Raw genomic sequence first — 12,055 nt, 5'->3', positions numbered from 1 at the left:
TTTTACGCCTTTTTCAAAAATCAATTTACCATATACGTGTGGGTCTGTTTCTGTACTTTCTACCGTGTTCCTTTGACTACATGCTTATTGTTTCTCCAGTACATTGTCTTAATTACTATAGTTTTATAAAAAATCTGGAAATAATGTACTGTTATCCTTTCAACTCTGTTCTTTTGTAAAAAAAATTGTTATTGTTATGTTTCCATATACATTTTAGAATCAGCTTAAGGATTTCCAAAGAACAATCTTGCTGGACTTTAACTAGAATTCTATTGACTCTATAGCATATTTTGGGGGAAGACTGACATTGTAACAACATTCCCCTTGTTTTATCACTTGTAGTCATCACATAGAGGGACTGAACATAAGCAATATAATGAAAGGAAGACATGTTTTTAAAGTGTGCCAGCATAGTTAGAAAATTGCAAACGCTTGTTTCCCAGGTTTGCATATAAGTATCAACCAAAGTAATACAACCTTGTGTTGTTGCCTAGGAGGAGGAAATAGTGTCTCTTGGTCTGGAGAAAACAATGATATTTGAGTTTTGCTGTTGCTCCCTCAAACTTTACTAGTTTCCCCTATGTGATCAAATATCTGTACCTGCCAAATATAAATTATATATCATTTGTGAGTCTTTATGGAATACAGTAAGTTGTTAAAAAAGTCATTACTTCTTAAAATATGTTTCCAAAGTGAAATACTCCCTACTGCTAAAATCAAAAATTGGGATACTTACAGGAAAAAATGTAGTTTATTATTTTTAAAAATGTAGGACAGGTAGAGGTGCCTGGGTGACTCAGTCGGTTACGTGTGGGACTCTTAGTTTTGGCTCAGGTCATGATCTCATGGTTCATGAGTTTGAACCCTGTGCTGGGCTCTATGCTGTCAGAGTGGAGCCTGCTTGAGATTCTCTCTTTCCTTCTCTCTCTCCCCTCTCCCCAACTCATCCTGTCTTTCTCTCAAATAAATAAATAAATGTAAAAAAATGTAGAACAGGCAAATAGATGATCTTTAGTGCAGGTCTCTGGCATGGAATATTTCAGAATTTCTTGACTCTGCATGTTTTTCAGTGGTAACTCTAATTGTTGGGATTTTCTAAATGTCTGTGGGTAGTTTTTAGTTGATAACTGAAGAAAGCATAAATGTTTCTGATAAAGAAGGAGAGGTGTCTTCAACTTAGATTCTGTCACCTTTACCTCTGGGTGCCAGGCCTCCTTTCTGTTGTTCATGCCCCAAATTCAACTTTCAAAATGTTGCTACTTGCCAGCTCTGTGTTTTAACCTTTCCCCAGCCTATTGCTGGCTCCTTGGCAAGATGTCAGCCCTGTCCAGGCAGGACGTCAGACCAGTCCGGATTCAACTAGCTTGATCGAAGAAACAAGCCAGTGCAAACAGCAAGATCCTCATTAATCTTAATTAACAGTTCCAGAGTTGCACAACAAGGTCATTTTCCCTAAATGAATTATTAGAGATAATATAAGAAGTAGACTTCTCTGAGCAGTATTTTTCAACCCCAGGAGTTGGCAAAAACTGTCCCAGAGAATCTCTTTCTGAGTCAGTTCACTCTCAAAAAGTTGAGGTTGAATATTCCCTGAGAACATTGAAGTCATGGTCTACACCATTTTCAGGGAAAGCTATACAGTGTTATTTTCTCACCTGGAAAAAAAATAATTAGAAAACTCTAAACAGACTAGAAAGCCATACTTATAAATTGAGACTATCCATTGTCTTCCAGAGAACTCTAAAACAATCTTCTCTAGCTGTCCACTTGCTTATCCATTTTATTGACTCTTTTGCTTATTAAAAATTAATCAGGCACATTTTTCATAAATTAGGGACTGTTTTTTTCATTTACTTTGTCTTTCACTTACTCGCATGTGATTCTCTTATTCTCCCCCAAAGCAACCAATATTGTTTCTATGAAAAGACTTGACTTTATGATGAAATGTACAGAGAATGGTATTTTTCTATGCATTTGAGAGCCTACCTTTATTTAGATACTATCTAAAAATCCAAATAAAATTATTGGTTAAAAAATGCAAAAAATTTACTTGGACACATAAATACAAATGTCAGAGTAGAATGACAGTTTTTCAAACTTCTTGATAAACTCTCAAAGTATCTGTAAATAAATATAAATACGCATGAACACTGTTGGCTTCTCTGGCCGTCTTATACCCTAGTGAAGAGATAAAAGCACTTAGCTTCAAAGTTTATCTAAGAAACTCTGTTAGATTCAGAGTTACTGTAACAATTCTTGTGAAAAATCAAAACACTGCCAAAAGCAGCTGAAGCCGCTGACCTGGCAGCCTGAATCTGAAAGAGGCCTGCACTAAAAGCTAAAGGGTTTGAACTAAACATATGGTATCGGATTACTATTAATCTGGAGAAACAGACCATCAGCAAATTGAAAAAAGAATCTCTTATTACAGTGATTTGTCAAGGCTTTGAGTTTTCATCCTCGTTCTTCCTTTCTGATTTATCTTCTGGTATCTGCCTTATTGTCATGTAGGGGTAATGGTTTTCATAGTGAATAGATTTCCCTTGCAAATGCTTATACACATGTTCTCACCAATGAATTGTCAATTTCAAACTGACATTGACCTATATGCACATATATATATATGAGTGTGTGTGTGTGTGTGTGTATCTTATATTGGTAGATGCTATTATAGCTATATACTTAGATAGTTTATATACAAAATATGTATATATTTTAATGCATTAAATATTGAAGATATTATATATATAAAACCAGGTAATATTTTAAAAAAAATTTTAGAGGCGCCTGGGTGGCGCAGTCGGTTAAGCGTCCGACTTCAGCCAGGTCACGATCTCGCGGTCCGGGAGTTCGAGCCCCGCGTCAGGCTCTGGGCTGATGGCTCGGAGCCTGGAGCCTGTTTCCGATTCTGTGTCTCCCTCTCTCTCTGCCTCTCCCCCGTTCATGCTCTGTCTCTCTCTGTCCCAAAAATAAATAAAAACGTTGAAAAAAAATTTTTTTAAATTTTAAATTCATGTTTAACTTACTAAATAATTTTCTCAAGGCTATGCAAACTATAATAAGATGGTGTCTAGCCTTAGATACAGTTTGGTGATAATGGCTGTTTCATTGTGCAAATTGCTTTACCAATCAATGTATGAGTAGAACAAGTTGATTGTTTTGTCTCTGGCCTTCCAACCTCACAGGATGCAACTGTTTAAATAAGTTTTTGAGATATGTAGATAGGTGAAGATATAAGGAGAAAATAACAGTTTCTTACCCCGATTTTGGTATAAGATGTCTGAAAAAGTAGAAAAGAGGTGACATTTTATTAAGAACAAAATAACCTGATGGTTAATGACATTCAAAAAAAAAAAAGTGAAACCAAACCAGCAAATAAATTGGTCTCAACATATTCAAAGATCAATTCAATCAAAGTGAGTTCAATTAGTAACTCTATATAAATAGTTTTACTTACATGTGGTATATTACAACCTGATAATATGTGTGCATTCACTAAACTATCAAAGTACCAATATTTACATATCATAGACCTTGTCATATAATATTGAAACACACTGTTTTTAGCATGCATCCTCCACCAGTCCATCAAGAGCAGGAAAAGTCTGCTTCCCTCCAGCATGCTGCTAGTGATTAGTTCAGTGTTCAGCAAATTATAGGAAGATCCTGCAGGAGTGGATGGTGAGCAAGGTGATAGGTAGAAGAAACAGTGAATTGTTGGAAGTGACTGAGATAGGACATGTTTCGGATACCAGAAGCTGCTACCTTTAAGAGATTTGGTGATGCCAAAGCCTGCTTTTCCGGGAGGGCATCCATACAAATGCTGAAATGAAGGTCTTTGCCATAATTGTCTATGGCTCTAGTTCCCCTCCCCACCCCCCCTTCCTCTAGACTTCCGAATCTCTGAACATACTATGCAAATTTACTTTAAACGTAATTTCCCCTTTATTTTTTAATTTATTCTGCCTTAAACTATGGTCTTTAAAAATGTAAAAGCTTTAAGCAGGGACCCATATAAATTCTATCAGTCTTGTATTTGATTATAAGCTGCTACTAAGTGAGAATGGATTCTTCTCTGTAGGATGAATAATTAGAAAAACCATAAGACTTATGAAAAATCATTGAAGCTTAGAGAGAGAGAGAGAGAGAGAGAGAATATGAAATATGGATATGGGGGCATTATGGAAAGAGAAAACAATCTAACAATCTATGTTCTGGAAATATTGCATATATATGGGAAACCTAATTGTTTAATGAATAGATAAAACAGAATCAGTAGAAGCAAAACGATGAAAGTTGAATTGATGAAATAAAAAATGAATTAAATATATTCACCCATAATTCAGAGATTAAGGAGGAGAAAAATGAGACATAGATGACCCATCAAAAGGTTGACCTATATAAAATAGAATTCTATAAATAGAAAAATAGCAAGAATGAATCAAGAGCAGTGATCAAAGGAAAAATGAAAACTCCATCATGGCAAAAAGGATGACCTCATCCTCAAAAGATAGAATCTATTGAAGTAAATTATAGGTCACCTTTATGAAAACAGAACCAAAAAACTGCACATATTCTGGTGCAATCCTTAAAAATCCCAGTGAAGTTATCAATGTATGAGAGCAACAGAATGGTACTCTTTGGTATGTATGAATTAAAAATATGCTATCCTGACAACATAAATACATAATTTGAAAATCTGAGTTATAACAATGTAAATAGTGTCAAAGTTTCCTTGACAAAGGAAATAGTGCTTACAAAAAGCAACTAGTCTAAATTATTGGTAAAAATGATTAGACTTATAATTTAGTCTAACGTACCACATGGATTACAAAATTTGCGTTTCATTGCATAATGTATTAAAGGGATAAAAATGCAGAAAAAATGAAATTAAAATCTAGAAATTGGAGAATATTCATAAGCAAGGCACAAAACATTTTTTTCTCTGTCAGTGGCAGTTAACAAATGATTATTTTGATCTAACTCTTATGGTTACTTTAATATCATCTTATAACTGTCTTTGAAAAGTTTAAGGTAATTACTTACGGGATAAGTATAGATATTTTTCTTTGTAAGTCAAAGATATAAACAGCAACAAAAACAAACACCCAATCCCCCCCAACCAAACTTCTACGTAGGGAAAATAAGTAGAGGAAAATCAGCAGGAAAATATTTTTAGAAGAATAAAAAGAAAATACATATTGGTAGAGGTACGACCAAGGACTAATTAAACCAATAAATGTATACTAGTTAATATATTACAAGGCTATGATAATAAAACAAGTATGGTATATGAATAAAAACAGACACATATATCAGTGGAACAGAATAGAAGGCCCATAAATAAGCCCTTGTATATATGGTCAATTAACGTGCAACAAAGGAACCAAGAATGTACAATGGGGAAAGGACAGTCTCTTCGATAAATGATGTTGGGAAAGCTGGACAGCTACATGCAAAAGAATGAAACTAGACCACTATTTTACAACATACACAAAAATTAACTCAAAATGGATTATAGACTTGAACATAGGACCTGGAAAATAAAATTCCTAGAAGAAAATACAGACTGTAAGCCTTTTAACATCAATCATGACAGGAGCTTTTTTGGGCTTGACACCAAAAGAATGTCAACAAAAGCAAAACTAAACAAGGGGCTCTATCAATCTAAAAGTATTCTGCACAGCAAAGGAAACTATCAATAAAATAAAAAGACAACCTACCTAATGGTAGAAAATTTTTGCAAATTATATATCTGATAAGAGGTTAATATCCAAAAATATATCTGTTATAAATATATATATATATATAAATATAATATCCAAAATACATCTGTTAGAAATATATAAATTTTGCATAATTCTATGATAGAAAAATACTGTAAATAAGGTATCCGTTAGTAGAAAAATGGTTAGGGAAATTGATTTTGCACATATTAAAATGTTATACTTGAGATTATCTATAATAATATTTTTGAAGAATATTGTTTGACACAGGAAAAAGAAAAATAATATTTATTACTATTATAAAGGAAAATTATTACACAAGATTCAATAAGTAGTATGGTTCTATTTTTTGGTTTAAAAAATAGAAGTGTATAGAAAAATGTCTAAAACTAAATATGGTAATTATTAATACTGTTGATGTCTAGGTGGTATCAGGAGTGATTTTTCATGTTCTCTTTTGTATGTTTTCTAATTTTTCATTAAGTATATATTACTTAAATTAAAAAAAAATATTTAGAAAAGAAAGAGCATGGAGAGTATTGGCAAACAGGTGTGCAGAATGGAATCCTTTGAAAAGTACCTTTTCTGAAGTATTCTTTAGGTTTTTGTCATTAAATAATACCTATAAACAAATGGACTACTCTATTGTCTTCCTTCCCTAAGACTTGTAAAAAACACTGAGTATGACTGAAAAATTGGAGCATCAGCCAAATAACCACAAGTTTTCCCTATCATATTAAGAAATATTAGAATTTATATAGGACTCTGGATATTGGACAATATTTCCACAGTTACCACCTGATTTAACTTTCACAACAATCCCTGAACAAAGTGATACTGTTATCCCCCAATCTACAGGTGAGAAAAGAGACTCATAAGATATAAGTTATTTGCCCAAGGACACACAGATAAAGTCCTGGACTCTTTCCAGCATTCCACCTGCACTGTTTACGCAGGTATTTGAAAGTGCCCCTGACACTTCCTCACACTGCACTTTCCTCAGTACCTCTTTCTCTGAAGTTTTCATTCAGATTCAGTTTTTCTTGTTTATTAGGATACACAAGTATTGCTATTGTGTAGACATACCTAACAAATATGGAGAAACATTTTATTCCTAGGCGTGATATATCATAAAAATTAGTGATACAAACTTTCTTGGTTACCAAGAAAAATTCATATTCCTTTTGTTTTAATTTTCATTTGGTTACCAATTTCGAGGCACATACAATCGACCTACAGTTGTAAACTTACACCTATTATTTTTTAAAAGACACTTTCTTTTTTAACAGCAGATTTAGATTCACAGAAAAATGGAAGGGTAGGGACTACACCTGTTTTATTGATGTCTCTCTACATGCCCCTAGTCACATCCGATGGTGTGCAATTTTGTGACTGAATCTAATGCTACATTTATTAGGGAGTTTGGTCTACATATAAAACTCAGCCAAGCATTAATGGAAGAGCCACTGGGTATTGAAAGTGAGTATATTCAGCATTTTATCTGGGCTAGAAGTCAATCAGAATGCAATCATTCATTAAGGCTCCTGCAAGCAACGGCCACTGTGCTGTGCCAACATTCATCAAGTTAAGGGCCAGGAAATGTGAGTGCCAGGACAGATCTCACAGAGATAGCACAAAAGTCAGCCCGTCTCAATTACAACACAGCAATGGCTGCCTTCCTCTGAACTACACTCTCGGAAGGGAATCTGGGAGGCAGTTCAGTCCTTTTTCCTTGGGCTCCTTCCCAGCAGGGATACCCTAGAAGATTGTAAACAAACTAGGATCCTTATTTTCATGTTCTTGATTTTCACAAGAACGGTTGAATACAGTGCCTATGTCTTGCTGACTCAGGAAATGAAAGAAGCAAGAGTTAAGAGGAGCAGTGGATATTTGGTGTCATGTTGAGGGAGGATATTGAAATGGGGACATTGACCAGTTTTAGGAAGACAGTTAAAATGTTAGCTCTACCTCTTGCTGACCATGCATCCCTTGGCAAGTTCTGTACTTTTTCTGAATTTCAGTGTTCTTATCTGTAAGCTATCGGATCCATAGGGTTGTTGTAATAAATACATAAACTAATGTAAATAAAGTACCTGAAAAGGTGCTACAGTACCTGGTAGCTATTATAATGAAGGCAAAATGTCACCAAGATTAGAAAATTCTCTCTTGTGAAATTTGGATGTAGATAGCTTTATTTTTAAGAGTCAGATAAAGAGTTAAAGTTTGGAGGCAAATGGTAGACATCAGGGACTTAAAAAAGTCCTAAGAATTCCTTGGAGAATTTTCAACTCCTGTGGGTCTCATTATGAAATAAGATCGATGTATGCTTCTCACATAAGCCTGAAAAGATGTTTGAAGTTCACCTGTCAGCAGGGAGACATCCAGGATAATTACTGAAAACAAATGGAGCTTTTATATGTCCAAGATGCTTTGACAGTAGAGGAAATGACTAGAAGTGGGTTTTACTTTTGGTAGCACTCACTCATCTTCATGGTTTCTGTGGGTCTCTATGAGTGTGTATGTGTTATAAGGAGGTTGAATTATAAAAACCCAACTGTTTATTTAATGTTCTCCAGAATCACATGTAAATATGATGTAGTGTCTATAACATTTATGAAATTTATTTATGAAAATAAGATAATATAAATATAATAAGGATGTAAATGTTACTGTCAACATGGTAATATACTTTGTATCTATGTGTGTGTTGTGATTTACCATGTATCTGTGAATGGCGGGTGCCTCATCCCTGTACAGTCATGTAGGAAGGAGAATTCTGTTTGAACTCATGGTCAGTTTCTACTACTGTGTGTGAGGAAAGCCCAGCGTACAACTCACAATCAGAGTTTCCTATTTCACTAAGAAGCCTATGGCATGCAAGCCTGTAATTCTGGTATGCATGACTCCATGGATGAGGAATTGGAGTCCTGCTTCAAGGGTTGGGCTCGATGTTACTGTACAGCACATGGCCACGGTGTTGCTGGGCAACGGGTTTGTTTTCCTGCTGCTGGGATTCCCACTTCTGCTTTCAGAGACGCATGCTACATAGTTTATCTGTGTGGTGTGTTCTAATTCTGTTTAAGGAGGGTGGCTGCCAGCAATCCAGGCTTGGCAAGGGGGGACGTTGGTTATATAACATCTGTCTCTTTTGTTATAAGGTTAAGGAATAATATGAATCTTCCATTATACAGATGAGCTTTAAGTGTCACACTCTGGCAGGCCACCACCTGTTCAGAAATCTCCAACCACTGGCCCCTGTCCCACTCTTCTGCTGGTGTACTATGTTTTAATTTCTGAAGAGTCCGTGTAAAAGTAGTTGAGAGCGGATAAAGGAATGACGTATGTGCCAGCAAGGATGGTGTTTACGGGAACTGTATTTCAGCCCAGTCTGACAGAAGAAGTTGCTTACTGCTCCGACATGGATGGGACAACATTCTTTAGGACCCTGGTCATCCTAGCCAAAAGCACACCAATCTCGAACTACTTTGATACGCTGTCCTGTGGGGAAGTGGAACTGTTTCTCCCGGATGGGACCAGCACTTGTTGCAATTGGAGAAAAAAGTAATTAGAACTTTATGCCAGCTAAGAAAAGCAGTATGGCAGAAACATACAATTTTAAAATTGTCTCCTTCTGCTGCTTTGCAAATGCTAGAAATGTTTCCTTCTACCCTCAGATTTCTACACTTGTATGGCAACACAGCGGGAGATGCCTTTCTACTTCTTTTGCTTTCTCAACTTCTACTCTTCCCCAACATTCTTTTCAGTGTTTTAAAATTTTCTTAATGGATAAATTCCAGTATGCTAGGAGTAATACAATTTTGACTTGATTTTATGGATTAGAAATGAAGAAGATAACAAATTTAAAATTATCGAGGACAACCAGATTCCAATAAAAGGAAATAATGTAAATAATTTTGAAATAATGTAAAAAATAATGTAAAGAGTTTTCCTGTGCCCCCTAACATGTTGAATCTGCTAGGGTGGTGTGCTGAAAGTTGCTTCACAACCGGCTCGGGGGGGATAGGTGGAGTCTTGATTTGTAATGCTTGCTGATTTCTATGGCATACATACTCTCACCATAGCTGATTTCAAGCTGCCAACCCAATTTCACTGGACACAGAGCTGGGAAGAGATGAGCCCAGTTGGATCTCTGCACAAGCTGGCTCGAATACACCATGGCTGCTAGGTGTTAACAGGAATTTTGGAAAGAAAGCTTTCATAGTTTTTTTAAAAAAATGGGAAATACTGGGTAAATACTTAGAGAATTAAGGTTAGGTGAAACATGTGAGAACTCTTGTAGCATTTAGAATACTAATTTATACTTTGTAATTCTAAGATATCCTTTATACATTTTTTGACTATTGAGCATTTTACTTGAAATACCTATTAACCTAAGGTAGGATACTAGTATTCTAGGAAAGACAATTAAAAAAATGCATAAGTTAAAGTTAATTTTTTTAATCTTCTAAATCTTATAATTCTTTTAAGCTATTAAAGTGACATTCAGCTCAAATTAATAAATCCCTGATAGAAATTTAAAGAAATTAAAGTATCTCTTTTAATTCCACTTCCCTGCATTAGTCAATGCTAAGGATTTGATGTATGCCCTTTCATATTCTTAGCATATCAACATATAAAACTTGTAACTACCTATATAATAGAAGTTCCCCCCCGACCCCTTTACTTTTTAAAAATTATTTAAAGTTTGGGGCGCCTGGGTGGCGCAGTCGGTTAAGCGTCCGACTTCAGCCAAGTCACGATCTCGCGCTCCGTGAGTTCGAGCCCCGCGTCAGGCTCTGGGCTGATGGCTCAGAGTCTGGAGCCTGTTTCCGATTCTGTGTCTCCCTCTCTCTCTGCCCCTCCCCCGTTCATGCTCTGTCTCTCTCTGTCCCAAAAATAAATAAACGTTGAAAAAAAAATTATTTAAAGTTTATTTATTTTGAGAGAGAGGGAGAGAGAGGGAGGGAGGGAGACAGAGAGAGAGAGAGAGAGAAAGAGAGAGAGAGAGAGATTGAGGGAACACAAGCAAGAGAGGAACACAGAGAGAGGAAGAAAGGGAGAGAGAGAGAGACCCCCACTGCCAGTGTGGAGCCTGATGCGGGGTTTGAACTCACGAACTGCAAGCTCATGACCTGAGCCAAAGTCAGAAGCTTAACTGGCTGAGTCACCCAGGTGCTACCCATCCTTGACTTTCTAAAAAACACTTTACTCTGCAATTAAAAAAAAAAAAAAAAAAAAACAACTTTTAACCTTCTTATTGTAAAATAAAATGTAGAATCAGCAAACTGCACAGAACAAATGTAGAGCTCAATGCAATGATTCTCAAACTTTACATGCATCTGAACACCTGGATAGACTGTCCAGACACAGATTTCTTGTCCTATCTCAAGAGTTTCTGATTCAATAGGCCTGGACAAGGTCTGTGAATGTGCATTTCTAACAAGTTCCCAGGTGATACTGATGCTGTGTATCTGGGACAAAACTTGGAGAACCTCAGGCTTAGTGAGTTATTTATAAGATGAATATCTAATAAACACAAGGCAGGAGAGAAAATAGAACTCTGCTGCCACTGACAAGACCCTCCGTGTAGCCCCTTCTAACAAGAGTTCTTCTCAGCCTTCCAGGGTAACCACTATCCTGACTCTCAATCACTTTCTTGTGTTGCTTTGTGTTTTATTTTCTCATGAACATATTTTTTATTAAACAAATTAGGATCATTTTGGACACACTGTTTGTACATGCCACAACATAGTGTGTTTCCATGTCAGTAAAATCCTCATCTATATTATATTTAAAATTAATAAACTTATTTTTTAGAGGAGTTTTAGATTCATATCAAAACTGAGTGGAAAGTTCAAGAAAGTTGTCATGTAACCCCTGCCCTTCTCACCCCCACAAACTCACTGACTGTTGACATCCTGCACCATAGTGATATATTCCATTAGTTATACCTGAAGTCCATAGTTTACATTTGGGCTCCTTCTGTGTGGGTGTTATATATTCTTTGGGTTTGGACAAATGTATAATGATATGTGTCTATCATTATAGTATCACAAAGAATATTTCCCCTGCCCTAAAAGTCCTCTGTGCTCTGCCTATTCATCCCTCTCTGCCCCTTTACTCCTGGCAACCACCCATCTTTCTACTATCTCTGTAGTTCTGCCTTTTCCAGAATATCATATAGTTGGAATCATACAGTATATTGCCTTTTAAGATTGGCTTCTTTCACTTAGCAACATGTTAAAAACGTGACATTCCTCATGTCTTTTCCTGATAACTCATTTCTTTTTAGTGCAGAATAATATTCTATTATCTGCATGTACTGCAGT

This window comes from Puma concolor, chromosome B1, assembly GCF_028749965.1.
Source record: "Puma concolor isolate L17-30 chromosome B1, mPumCon1.1.hap2, whole genome shotgun sequence".
Lineage (NCBI taxonomy): Eukaryota > Metazoa > Chordata > Mammalia > Carnivora > Felidae > Puma > Puma concolor.
The sequence above is the reverse complement of the archived record's forward strand: the minus strand, read 5'-3'. Positions refer to the sequence as shown.